Raw genomic sequence first — 14493 nt, 5'->3', positions numbered from 1 at the left:
CCAGGGGGCATGGGTTCCATCCCTGCTCAGGGGATGAAGATCCCATATGCCAGAACAAGGCCAAAAAAAAAAAAAAAAAAAAAGACACAGCAAAACAATACAAAATATTCTTTGTGAGTCCTTTCATCCTTCTGTTTGTTCCTCTTGCTCATAATAATATGACATTTTCATATCTTACTTTTAAAAGCTACATTTTAATGCCACAGTAATATATGTTTACTCTAGACTATTTGGAAAAAATAAGTACAAAGAAAATATCATGCACAATTTCACCACCCATAAATAATTGCAGAATAATGATGTATTTCCTAAATTCTGTCCTTTTGAGTAACTTAGCTACTATTTTCACAAAATTAGCATTATACTATAGATACAGTTTTATATGTAATTCTTATTTTATGAATTAATAAATGTTATCAATCAGTCAATAACCATAATTTACTTAATGATTTCCACATTATTGGTCATCTATTAATAAGTCATCTCTACTGCTCTGAAATTTTGTATCTAATACTATTGTTGAAACACTGATAAGAATCCTTGTGAATAAATTTCTGGTTGCATCTTTAATTATATCTTAACAATAAAGGCTCAGACATTGAGATTATCAGATAAAAATGAATGACAATTTTGAGAGGTCTTTATACAATTTGTCAAGTTACTTTGCAGAAAGAAGAAGAGGAGTTTGTTATAGGTACTACCTCATATCAATTTACATTTTCATGACTTGTATATGAGTGCTCATCTCACCATACCCACACCAGCAATTAGTTTTCTAACTCTATCTCTGTTAATGGCATGTTCTTGTTGTTCTGCTGTAAATTTCACCAATTTTCTAAATGTACTTTTTTATGTGTATGAAATTAAATGTATTTTCATGTTAGAGGAGAAGTTCATTTATTCTCTTTGTGAATCAACTGTTCATGCTCTTTTCCAACTTTTTAATGTATTAGTGTTTTTGATTTACAGGAGTTCTTTAATAATTATCTTTAATTGTTGATATTATTCTCATATTAATAATTAATAAGTATGTTAATGACATATTTGTACATAGTACCTGCAACTAATGTTCCCATTTTGTAGTTTGCCTTTGAATTTTGTTTATAACATTTATGCAGCATCCACATTTCAAAGTAATAAACCAACCTAAACATAGCAAGTCAATGGCTTTAAAAAAAAAATTGTCTTCAAGTATGTTTGCCCTCTTATTCCCTGCTGCCTCAACATGGAACAAAAAGTCTACTAGTGGGACTTACGTTACTAACTTGGACTTATATTACTTCCAAAGTGGTATGAATTGATAACATTGGCTAAGAGGTGGTCTATAAATGTTTTGTGATTTTTTAAATAATGCCACCAATGAATTCTCTTTTAGAATAATTTAATATAGCAACTTAGTACTCCGAATTATGTGCACTTTATTCCAGAGTAATAGGTTCTAACTGGTTATCATATGGCTCTGAGTGAAATCCCAGACTCCACCGATGAATGAGTCATCAACCCTTGTAACTTTAGTGTTTGAGTTAGATATAAGGTTAGAGTTGAAGATAGAGTCATGCATTCTGGGGAGTGTCTTTCTCAGAACGTTCACCGCAGCGGTCAAATAAGCATCATTGTTTCCTTCACTATTGTGTTCTTGGTGAGGTTTGATCACTCTTGTGTTTAGCCAGACTACTTAGGCATCATTTTTCAAAAATTTATTAATTTTTTAATTGAAGGATAATTACTTTACAAAATTTTGTTTTTTTTCTGTCAAGCCTCAACATGAATCAGCCATAAAAGAATTTACTTGCTACCTAATTTGCAGAGCAGTAGCACGTAAAAGGGCTTCCCAGGAAGTGCTAGCGATAAAGAACCTGCCTACCGATGCAGGAGATGTAAGAGACGTGGGTTCCATCCCTGGGTCGGGAAGATCCCCTGGAGGAGGGCATGGCAAGTCACTCTAGTATTCTTGCCTGGAGAATGCCATGCCCAGAGCAGTCTGGCTGATCATGGCCCATAGGGTCACACAGAGTCAGACACGACTGAAATGACTTAGCACTCACACACACAGCACATAAAAATTAATCACTTTTATTTTAAAGGAATTGAGAGCAGAAATGTTAAACATATATTCTGTGACTAGGAACTCTAATCTACTAGTTGAGGTGATTCAGGTGAAGTGTTGCAAATTCTGGGAATGTATTCAGGCTCAACAGCAAAAAATGCCACAGCCAATTCGTGATCTGGGAGAGAGGTCTGACAGAACTCATGCTGTGTGTTTACCAGCCCAGGTTAAAGGAAATGTCATTACTAATTTGAAAGTTGAAATACATACTGATTTTCTAATTTATTTAGTTTCTGGAATGCTGTCTTTGAAGTAAAATCACAAAGATATTTTTTCTCCTCATTTGTTTTAGCAGGTGTTACTCTGAAGAGAACAGCTCTCTGTGGAAAGAGTTCAATATTACAACTATTTAAATTCTTTTTCTATTTGAAAAATGTTGATGAATCTTGAGAAAATTCCCTTTCTTCCATATTGATACCTAGTTTGATTTCCTCAAGAACTCAGTCTTCAAAGGATTGGAAGAGGGGCCCGATTTGCATCTGTGACTATATCTGGGTCTTTGTAGATTTCAAAATACAGTTTGTTGGGGACCTCCCCGGTGGTCTGTGCTAAGCTGCTTCAGTTGTGTCCGACTCTTTGTGACTGCATGGACTGTAGTCTGCCAGGCTCCTCTGTCCATGGGATTCTCCAGGCCAGAATACTGGAGTGGGTTGCCATTTCCTTCTCCAGGGAGTCCAGTGGTTAAGAATCCACCTTAAAATGCAGGGGACATGATCCCTGGTTGGGAAACTAAGATCTCACATGTCTTCGAGCAACTAAGACTATATGCCACAGCTAGAGAGCCCCCAAGCCGCAGCTACTGAATCCACGCCACAGCTAGAGAGTCAGGGCGCCGAAAGATCCCACATGATGCAAGGAAGGTCCCTTGTGCTGCAACTGAGACCTGGTGTAGCCAAAAAAAGAAAATACTTTGTTCTCAAGATGAAGATTTAATTCATGTAAACTCACATGGATGTTTACCTGAGGGCACACCCAGAAGATCCTGGGCCTTAATTGTAAAATAAAGATCTTTTCAAAGCTTCCTCGATCAAAGCCCCATACACCTATAAAATAGAAATAGCGCCAGCTCCTCTTAGGTCCCATTACTAGCTTTCAAAATTTACTATTCTTTATTCCCTAGACAACTAACCTTCATCTTTTATTCTGTCCTATGAATATTTGATTAACATCAGCTTGATAAAGCAGATCTCAAGTCTATAAACCCAGGGATGGGAAGTACTCCTCTTCACATGATTGGTGGAACTCAGGCCCCACCCCCGCAAAGTTTCCCTTAGTTGACATTGCCCTTGTCCAGAGTGTTGAGATTTGAAAAACCAGCTCTTGGCTCTAGCTCACATGCAAGGTAAGCTGCAGTTTTCATTTAAAATGCTTCCTGCCAATTAAAAACAAAGGAAGGAGATAAATTGCCAGTGATTCTCAGGGAATTGTATTTCAGTTTTATTAAGTGTTTCTTGTCAGGAAAAAAAACCAAAAAACAAGATTTCTTCAAAGAAATCAAAAAATCTGGTTTTATCTGTGTTCAGTCATTTTCTCTCTTATGTGTGTGTGTGCTTAGTCTCTCAGTCATATCCGACTCTTTGTGACCCCATGGACTGTAGCCCTCCAGGCTCCTCCGTCCATGGGATTCTCCAGGCAAGAATACTGGAGTGGGTTGCCATGCCCTCCTCCAGGGCATCTTCCCAACCCAGGGACTGAACCCAGGTCTCCTGCATTGCAGGCAGATTCTTTACCATCTGAGCCAATATCCTTACCTAATTGAAACCTGATTTTAGCTTAAAATACGTATAGTATAGGTTCTTAATGAACACTGCACACATCTGTAGACCAGCTGTGTTCATACCAGCTTTGTGCCCCAGGCATTCTTTTTCAGTTCTGACCAAACATCGCCTCAGCATAATATGCTACTTCATTTGGAGGCAAGTTGTCTCCTCCTTGAGGTTTGGTGACTTCATTTGATATGACACCAATATTAACCACGGGAATGAACACTGAACAGTGAAAAACCAAAAGGGAAGGTGTTTTAAATCACTGGGCAGACACTTGGCACCAATAAAAGCAACTGGCTCCACTAGCCTCTCCAGGAAATGTGCCATATTGTGTGTAGAGAATCCAACTCCCCAAATTATAGAACTGGTAGAACGTTGTACACCGAGTTTACTTTGCTAGGTAACGTCATCCTTGGCTCAGATGCAATGAAAGATTCATCATTTTCCCAGGTGACGCTGGGGCAAACCAAGGTTTAGTCTCCTTTTATTGCCAGGGAGAGATTGATGGTTGTGGATAGAAAACTATGCAAGAGTTGGCAGTTCTAACTCGCTGGAGCTTTCAGGTTTGTCCAAGTGAAAGTCAAGGGTGTGAACCCAGGTAAACGAAATGTTTACCACTAAAGAAGCCACTGTGGATTTGAAACCACTGAAGTGCATGGCCCTGTTCACACACAGCATGCCATTCTCTACAGCTACAATTTTCTCCGCGAATGATTATGAAACGTAGGTTAGCTCATTTCAGTTTCGGGCTAAACATGCAAGAGGGCGATTTCACCAAGGTAGGTAGTGGTTACATCTTCAGAATTTAACTAAGAAGAAACACAGTTATGTCACTGTAAAGAATTCAGACTTTGGCTCATTTAATGTAAGAGTTTATTATATTTTATAATGATCGCAGCTGCAAACACTGCTTCTCCATAGTGGTTAGCAGAGTGCATGCCTTTAGCTGTGAAAAGATTTAAATAGTGAATGGAACTAGGAGGGGACTTTCATAAAAATTGAGCTGTATCAATAGATTCAGAAAACAGAAATTGTATGATTTTTTTTTTTTTAGAACTGGGTGATTTTGAGTAAAAATCTCTAAATTTTTTAATCTTTGTCATCTGACTAGTCTGATTATATATATTTTTAATTAATTCTCAAAGTACTCTGTGGCATCATCATCCTCTAAATTTCATAACAAATATACTGTGGATGCTTAGAAAGTTTCATGTTGTAAGATTCAGCAAAATAATGATTTCACTGTATTGATAGGACCACACAGTTTGTTGATGTTAATAGATATTAAGCACAACAGACGAATTGCCCCAAAGAAATAAATGAAAGTAAAATGTATTTGAAATGAAAGATGTGCAGAAATACACTGTTAATTAGTTGTATTGGTAATAAGAACAGGCTTATGACTTTACAGAATGGAATCTGTAAATATATAGGCTATGGAAACGAAGCAGGTTCATTTATTCAATATTCAGCAAATATCCAGTTGCCTACAATATGATGAACACTGTATTAGGTGCTCGGAGCAAAAACATTTAAAGATTCTGTTCCTGCTTTTAGGAAGCTCACACATAGGCAAATAAACATGGTGGTTGCCATAGTTATATGTGAACAACATTCAGGAGAGTAAAGAAAGAGGCAGCTAAGTTTTCCTAAGGGAACCACGGAAGAGACAGCAATGCTTGAGTTGATACTTGAAGGAAGAGTGGAATTAACGGTGGGGAGAAGAGGTCCACAGGCCTGGAGAAAAGGTAGTGTGTTCAGGAATAGAGCTGGGCTTGATTCTTTGAGGGCAAGGACAGGAAGAAGATGCAGAGAGCTTGACGGGGTCTAGGTCATGCAGGTCTGTAGGATTTATTTTTTGTGCTGTGTTAGTCACTTGTGTCTGATTCTTTGAGACCCCATGGAGTATAGTCTGCCAGGCTCCTCTGTCCTTGGAATTCTCCAGGCAAGAATACTGGAGTGAATAGCTGTTTCCTTCTCCAGGGGAACTTCCTAACCCAGGGATGGAATCTTGCTCTCCTGCATCACAGGTGGATTCTTTACCATCTGAGCCACCAGGGAACCCCAGGATCTACTTTTGGGTAATAGCAAATGACTTAAGAGCCTTGAGCAGGGAATTGCCACAAAGACACTTGTGTGTTAAATCTCTTTCTCTGAGAGCTCTGCAGAGTATGAGTTGGAGGGACTGACGCTTGGGAGAGGGTGTTTGTTGTGGAGTTTCGGGGAGAGGAGATCCATTTAGAAGATGGAGATCTGATCACGTTGACTGTGGGCTTCCCTCTGACAGCCCCATTGCTGTCTGCCTCAGGTTCAGCCTTTGGCTGGGCTGAAAGTCAGCAGAATGCCGCAAGCTCTGAGGTCATGTAAATAACACCCAGTTGTGGGTAAAAATCCCAGTCAAACTAACTCGGAGGAGGGTACAGATTATCTTATTTTTCTTGTATTTTTTTTTTAACCTAAAGTATTGTTAGATAGAACTTAGAAAAAAAATTTTTTTTGCAACTGTACACACAGTAATGTTATGTGTATGTCAAAATTAACTTAAATATGAGTCTTTTAAAGTATGGGCACATCTGTGGCAATCACATATTGGGAACAGGCTGGCTTCGGCTCCATGATTAATAAAGCAGTCTGATGGATGAAGCGTGTGGCTGAGGAAGTGAGCTAGTGAGTGACAGGGTGACTCTGTGTGTGAGTGACTTCAGAGTAACTTGAGGCGGCAGGGACGCTATGACAGATGCTCCCATGGGAGCTCGATCTCTAGGGCTCACTGGTGGCTTTTGTATGAAAGAGAAGCCCATCGGGAGCTCTCTGTTACTTGTGTTTAACAATAATAACCGATGGTACACTCTGTACCTGGCAGGTAAGTGGCATCAACGCTTACAGCGAATCCCATACTGACAGCTGGTTCAACCACAAATGGGGACTGTGACAACTCGAGACACTTAACACTGTTTTCTTTACATTGCTGCCTCTCATTCGGGAATCTCAACCTGTTTATTATTAACTGAACAAAGTGTATCTGAAAATTAGAGGCAAATAGTTGGTTTGGGGTGGGACCAATGGTGCACTTGGAAGAGAAGAAGCAGAATGTCAATGGTGATTTAAATTCGATCGGCCATCAGAGAATTCAATTTGAGTCATTATGCTGTTCCCTCTGCTGTTTATCGAGCACTTTCTACGTGCATGGACCTGGGTGAAGCAATCACCATCCACAATTTCATGCTGTCTCTCCAAAGCGCAAGTGGTAGTCAGAGGTAATTATTATCCCCATGTTCCAATAGAGCTGAAGCTTAGAGAGGTTGAATGGACTTTTGCTGTATTCATGCATGCTAAGTCACTTCAGTCATGTCTGACTCTTTGTGACACTTTGGACGATAGCCCTCTGGACAGGCTCCTCTGTCCCTGGGATTCTCTAGGCAAGAATACTGGAGAGGGTTGCCATGCCCTCCTCCAGGGGATCTGCCTGACCCCAGGAATCGAAACTGCGACTCTTACATCTCCTGCATTGGCAGATGGGTTCTTTACCACTAGCGCCAACTGGGAAGCCCTTTTGCTATATGACTCACCTTCAATGTGGGAATATTAGAGCTGAAAGAAACTTGAGGTCATCTATTTCATCAAAAACTTGGTTGCCAAACAGGCAGCTAAGTATCAATAATACAAAGACCCAATGCCTTATCTACAAAGGACAGCTGCTATTCCCTGGCAGCCTTTGTTGCCACATGAGATGTAAGCTCCCTGTTGCTGACCTTATAATTTTAAAGAGAAATCAGGAATTTGGATTTGAATGTGCCATTTTTTCCAATTTTTAAAACATGCTGGGCTAAGAAGTTACATCCAAAGACTAGATCTGGCCAAAGGGGTGCCAGTTAACAACTTCTAATTAACACAATACATTATTTTACAAGTGAGGCACAGAGAGGTGAATGAGAGGTCCAATGTCACACAGCAAGTCAGTGGTATTTCTGGGAATCAGCATGCAATATATATTTCTTCCATTTTTTCCCCGTGAAATCACATTAGACTATAAGCTACCGAAACACTTCTTTACATTTTTCAGAAAAATCTGAAGCATGTAGCTGGGAAATGAGCTAGTGAATGACAGGGAATAAATTGACTATAGATTTTTGAAAGGCATTTAAAGATTGTTTACTTCCTTGATATGGTCTATTTAAAATTGATACTTATAATTCTAATGCTTTTAACATAAATATAAATATTTGCTTTTCCTTCTGATGATTGCTTTTGCATAGTGACTATATAAAAAGCTTCAAACAGTGTAATTTGTAGAATAGAATTTCTAAGAAAAACACCTATGAGTTCACTTTTAATTTTTGTTTAATGGATAATTAGATTTTGTTTAATGGATATTTCAGGAGCGTAATGACTTCTAACTGCAAATCTTTAATAGTCTTCATTTTTCATTTGATCTAAAAACTGGAGAAATGAGTTAGGGAATCATTTTCCTAAACAATTAAGAAACTTTCCACTTTTATTTAATTAATTAATTTATTTTTGACTGCATTGGGTCTTCATTGCTTCATGCAGGCTTTTTCTAGTTGTGAACAGGGGCTACTCTCTAGTTGAGGTGTACAGGCTTCTCATTGCAGTGGCTTCTCTTGTTGTGAAGCTTGGGTTCTAGACAGCATGGGCTTCAGGAATCATGGTGTGTGGGCTTAGTTGCCCTGAGGCATATGGGATCTTCCTGGACCAGGAATAGAATTTGTCCGCTGTATTGGCAGGTGGATTCTTAGCCACTGGACCACCAGGAAAGTCCAGAAACTTTCCATTTTTATTTCAGAATTTCTCATTGTGAACCACAACAATTACAGAGTCATTCTATAGCGTAACACGGAGAAGGCAATGGCACCCCACTCCAGTACTCTTGCCTGGAGAATCCCATGGATGGAGGAGCCTGGTAGGCTACAGTCCATGGGGTGGCGAAGAGTCGGACACGACTGAGCAACTTCACTTTCACTTTTCGCTTTCATGCATTGGAGAAGGATATGGCAACCCACTCCAGTGTTCCTGCCTGGAGAATCCCAGGGACAGAGGAGCCTGGTGGGCTACCGTCTATGGGGTCGCACAGAGTCGGACACGAGTGAAGCGACTTAGCAGCAGCAGCAGCAGCAGCATATCTTAACTATTAACATTTTATCTAATGGTGAAAAGGTGGCCCTAAGGGGAGCTCCTTGGTCCTCCATTCATCAGCTGGGTCTTCAAGGAATGCAGGAGGGGCTATTCCACGGGTAGCACCAGCTAAAGGTCTACATGTGTGCAGATATGAATTTATGTGGGTGAGGGTTTTGGGAAAGAATATAACAGAAATGAAGTGGAGAAGGGAGGAAGTTTCCCTTGTCTATCACATCCATTTCTTTTATTTTTAAATTGAAGTATAGTTGATTTACAATGCTGTGCCAACTCCTACTGTACAGTGAAGTGATTCAGCTATACATATATACATCTTTATAAGTATTATTTTCTATTCTGGTTTATTATAGGATATTGAATATAGTTTTTATTATAGGATATTGAATATAGTTCTCTGTGCTATACAGTAGGACCTTGTTATTTATCCATTCTATATATAAACCTTACATCTGCTAACCCAAACCTGCCGCTCCATCCCTCCCCCAACCGCCTCCCCCTTGGCAACCACCAGTATGCTTTCTATGTCTGTGATAAATGATGTCATATGCTGTCTGTCTTTCTCTTTCTGACTTACCTCAGTTAGTATGATAATCTCTAGTTCCATCCATGTTGCTGCAAAGGGTATTGTTTCATTCTTTTATATGGCTTAGTAGTATTCCATTGTGTGTGTGTGTGTGTGTGTGTGTGTGTGTGTGTGTATACACCATAGCTTCTTTATCCATTCACCTGTCAATGGACGTTTAGGTTGCTTCCATGTCTTGGCTCCTGAGAATCATGCAGCCATAAACATAGGAGTGCATGTATCTTTTTGAATCATAGTTTTGTCTGGTTATATGCCCAGGAATGAGATTGCTGTATCATATGGTAATTCGATTTTAAGTTTTCTGAGGAACCTCCATACTATTTTCCACAGTGGTGTAGCTGCACCCATTTACATTCCCACTAATAGTGTAGGAGAGTTCCCTTTTCTCCAGCATTTGTTATTTGTAGACTTTTTAATGGTGACCCTTCTGACTAGGATCACACCAGTTTCTTAAATGAAGTCAGGGGAGTCAAAGGCTAGAGTGACAAATTGGTGGCAGGGGATATTCTCAGCGGGTCCTCAACCTCATGGAGTCCTGATTCTTGATTGAAGAAGCTGATCCTGCCTGCCATTACACTACGTCGATGGGTCTCAGTCTTTCCCCGTTGCTGCTTGTGTGGCTTTTAAGGATACACACGTTAAATATCTCCAATAAGCTCAGCCACAGCAAAACCTCTCTTCATCTGCAATTTATCCTCTACTTCCTGCACTGTCAGAGGCCTGGAAGTAAACAGGCTGACTTGTCCTGAAGCATAGGTAAAGCAGATGGAATCCTGAATTTCCAGGTTCTTAGAATTGTATTGACTTGCAGTTAAGCTCCAAGTCATATCTCATTTTAGATCAGTTCATACCTCATTTTTGCATTTGCCACAATGTATTTTTTACCTTTTATTTTGAAATAATTTTAGATTTACACAAAAGTCTTCAAAACAGCCCGCAGCACATTTTCAAAATGAATTTTGTTTTTTAAAAAAAACCCTAGAAAATTTTTCCCTATCTTATTTATATCATTGTGCATGTGTGTGAGTTGCTCAGTCGTATCTAACTCTTTGTGCCCCATGGACTATAGCCCGCCAGACTCCTCTGTCTGTGGAATGCTCCAGGCAAGAATATTGGAGTGGGTAGCAATTCCCTGAGCCAGGGGATCTTGCCAACTCAGGGATCGAAGCTGGGTCTCCCACATTGCAGGTAGATTCTTTACCATCTGAGCCACATTTTTTTATGGCAAGGGAAGCCCATTTTTTATCATTTACTTGATGTTATTATACATATATATTTACTTTTGACAGGAAAAGTAAACCAGCAGAGCAATAACACATGGTCATACCAATTCATGTATTTTTTAAACTGACACAGATGAGAGAGGATGCCCATAGCACTTTGATTCAGTAGATTTTTAAGAAATATGTGTTGACTGGTGTATATAACAGGGAGGGTTTGATGACATGTCTTGCCTCTTTAACTGAGAATTACTTAGCAATGGCCTAGTTTGTATTCCAGTGTTGGTATGCAGTAGTTCAGATGTGTGGTCCCTCTAACCCAGAGCTCAATTTTGCACAGGGCTCCCTGTCTTAGTACAACAGAGCCTGGATAGCTCACAAACAACAGAAATGTATTTCTCACAGTTCTGGAGGCCAGAAGTCCAAGACCCAGGTGATAGAATGGCCAGGTTCTGGTGAGGGCTCTCTTCGAGGTTGCAGACAGCTGATATCTCCCTGCTGACTTTTTTCCATGTGGGAGAGGCTGGGGGCTCTGTGGGGTCTCTTATAAGAGGGAGTGCTTTTCTCATTTACCACTAGTGCCACCTGTGAAGCCCCAATCAGTGGATTAACAGGATGCTAAAAAGAAGGCTATGCATGGCACTAGGCTTTGAGTGTAATACCAAGGGGTAAATATATTCCACTAGTTTTACAGAGTTAGGATGAAGATGGAGGACTCCATCTTCATGATATTAAAAGCAGAGACATTACTTTGCCAACAAAAGTCCATTTGGTCAAAGCTATGGTTTTTCCAGTAGTCATGTATGGATGTGAGAGCTGAACTATAAAGAAAGCTGAGTGCCGAAGTATTGATGCTTTTGAGCTGTGGTGTTGGAGAAGACACTTGAGAGGCCCTTGGACTGCAAGGAGATCAAACCAGTCAATCCTAAAAGAAATCAGTCCTGAATATTCATTGGAAGGACTGATGCTGAAGCTGAAACTCCAATACTTTGGCCACCTGATGTGAAGAACTGACTCCTTGGAAAAGACCCTGTTGCTGGGAAAGATTGAAGGCAGGAGGAGAAGGGGATGACAGAGGATGAAATGGTTGGATGGCATCATTGACTGGACGGACATGAGTTTGAGCAATATCCAAGACAGGGAAGCCTGGCATGCTGCAGTCCATGGGGTTGCAAAGAGTTGGACCCAACTGAGCAACTGAACTGAACAGATCTTCATGATCTATGCACCTCCTAAAGGCCCCACCACCTAACTCTGTCACACTGACATTATGCTTCCCGGTGGCTCAGAGAATCCACTGCAATGTGGGAGATCTGGGTTCAATCCTTGGGTTGGGAAGATGCCCTGGAGAGGGGAATGGCTCCCCACTCCAGTATTCTGGCCTTAGAAAGCTATGGTCCATGGGGTTGCAAAGAATCAGACATGACTGAATGACTTTCACTTTTCACTTAGGGTATACAAACATTCAAACCATAACAGATCCTCAACGACCTTTCCAGAAGCATATGGCGGTTGCTTTCCAGGACATTACATTCAAAGGCTAGTGCCGTGCATAGCCTTCTTTTTAGCATCCTGTTATCCACTGATCAGGGCTTCACAGTGGTGCTAGTAGTTAAGAACCTGCCTGCCAATGCAGGAGAAGTAAGAGATGTGGGTTCGATCCCTGGGTCAGGAAGATCCCCTGGAGGAGGGCGTGGCAATCCACTCCAGTGTTCTTGCCTGGAGAATCTCTGTGGACAGAGGAGCCTGGCAGCGTACAGTCCATGGGGTTGCAAAGAGTTGGACATGACTGAAGTGACTTAGCATGCATGCATCCTCTGAACATCCATTTGTTTATCTAAATCCTTTTCAAAATTGATATGCTTGACTAATACCAAGGGGTGAACATATTCTACTAGTTCTACAGTGTTAGGATTAGATTACTTTTCATTGTTTCATGTCAGCCCTCCTGTGTACTTTAAGTACTTCTACTATGTTTGCACATGCTGCTATTGTTCTGTATTTTAAGAGACAGAGAACAACAGGCTTGCACACTCCAGTCTGACCATAGTGATAGTGATAGTGAAAGTCGCTGAGGTATGTCCAACTCTTTGCGACCACATGGACTATGCGGTCCATGGAATTCTCCAGGCCAGAATGCTGCAGTAGGTAACCATTCCCTTCTCCAGGAGATCTTTCCAACCCAGGGATCAAACCCAGGTCTCTTGCATTGCAGGTGGATTCTTTACCAGCTGACCCACCAGGGAAGCCCCAGTTATGACCATAGTTGCTCATTATTCTTCTCACCTTTTCTCAAGAGCTTTTAGTTGTCCTTCTCTCAACAAGCTGGGGAACTGCTATGATGTGGGGCCTCTGGGTTAATGTGCTGAGGCTGAGTATTTAAAGGTCTGGAGAATTTCATTTAGAGGGTATTTGGGGAGAAGGTAATACTGGCCTGGGAAGTTGGTCAGCAGTCTGTCTGTAATCCCCATCTCCAGCAGAGCTTTACTTTGGAGTCATTCAAAATTCATCTAGTTCCTGAACCTTTCAGCAACTTTTTGGCTTTCCTGTTTTCTCTATAGTATTTGAGAAATCCTGTAAATTCTCCATCTTCTGAATGAAGAGCCCATGAGTAGAAGCATCATTCTACAGGGTCTTTATGATTTCTGAGGACTTTTTGAGACATCAGTCTCCTTTTTTTTTTTTTTTTGCTATCGTCAATTTATTTCAGCCAGAATGGGGCCAACTTTTCCAGGAGATCGAGTAGAATATGATGATATCCATTGCATTTTCTTATACCTTGCCTTCCCCCCCTTCTCTTAATTCAATTACACAAAGATACATTGCCCATAAATTTTGTGTAAGCCCTGTGCTTATTGCTTCAGGGTTTACAGAAGTGAATTAGCAAGTTTTTGCCCTCAAGCAGTTTATGATCTTGTGGGATCATAGGAAATGGTAAGTATACCAAAGCTGTAATATGCAGACAAAAATAAGTATCATTTTCATTTCTATTTTTATTCCTGTTTCTGTTTTTATTCCTTACTTGGGTTAAATTTATCTAAAGCTTTCTAATCAAAACCCTGTGGAATAAAGGAGAGGAAGATGAGAAAAGCAAAGTCTCTGGGCTGAATTTACTCATCATGTGCTGTGAATAGTCTTGCTCTAAAGTATGAAGGCCGGATGTTGGGTTCATCCCATAGCTCAGTGAATAACAAAAATTCTAAGGCTATATCTTCTGTAGCTTCACTATCGACAAGTAGCCTATGATGAAACATTAAACCTCTTTGATTAATATTGTACCCCAAAAGATCTACTGGTAGGCATACAAACTAGCACAGCTGGAAGAAGCATATTCTTGAGTTCACGGCAGTAAAACTGGTTGTCTTTGGACTGTTAGCCTGCCCCAGTGGTAAAATGTTAACAGAGATAATGCAGGAATTGTTATAATGTGACTTGGCTAAGACAACCATCAAACATTGGGCCTTGTCTCTAAAATCTATCCTTTTAATTAATTAATTAATTCAGGAAATCTCATAGCTTACGCCTCTGAAAAGGATAACAGCGATCTGCTGCCTTAGATGGAGAAACTGAGGGACAAACCAAGTAGTTAAATTTTTTGACATGTTTCATGAGCAGTTAATTTCTTTGGAATATCCAGTTAGCTTCTTAGCCAACCTTACTGAT

The 14493-nt window shown here is 40.3% G+C and overlaps 1 protein-coding gene across 5 annotated transcripts in view; it reads left to right on the top strand.

Moving 5' to 3' along the window:
• FILIP1 (filamin A interacting protein 1) overlaps window positions 1-14493 on the top strand; it is a 252749-nt gene that overhangs the window by 97553 nt on the left and 140703 nt on the right. The window contains exon 1 of one of the 5 annotated variants that reach the window (XM_061131482.1): window positions 4637-4652. The exons of the other annotated variants lie outside the window; for them this stretch is intronic. The gene's annotated coding sequence lies outside the window, so the exon portion shown is untranslated. Of the gene's footprint in view, window positions 1-4636; window positions 4653-14493 lie in introns of those variants that run through there. 5 annotated transcript variants of the gene reach the window in all.

The sequence above is a fragment of the Dama dama genome, chromosome 28 (genome assembly GCF_033118175.1).
Source record: "Dama dama isolate Ldn47 chromosome 28, ASM3311817v1, whole genome shotgun sequence".
Taxonomy (NCBI): Eukaryota; Metazoa; Chordata; class Mammalia; order Artiodactyla; family Cervidae; genus Dama; species Dama dama.
The sequence above is the reverse complement of the archived record's forward strand: the minus strand, read 5'-3'. Positions and strand labels throughout refer to the sequence as shown.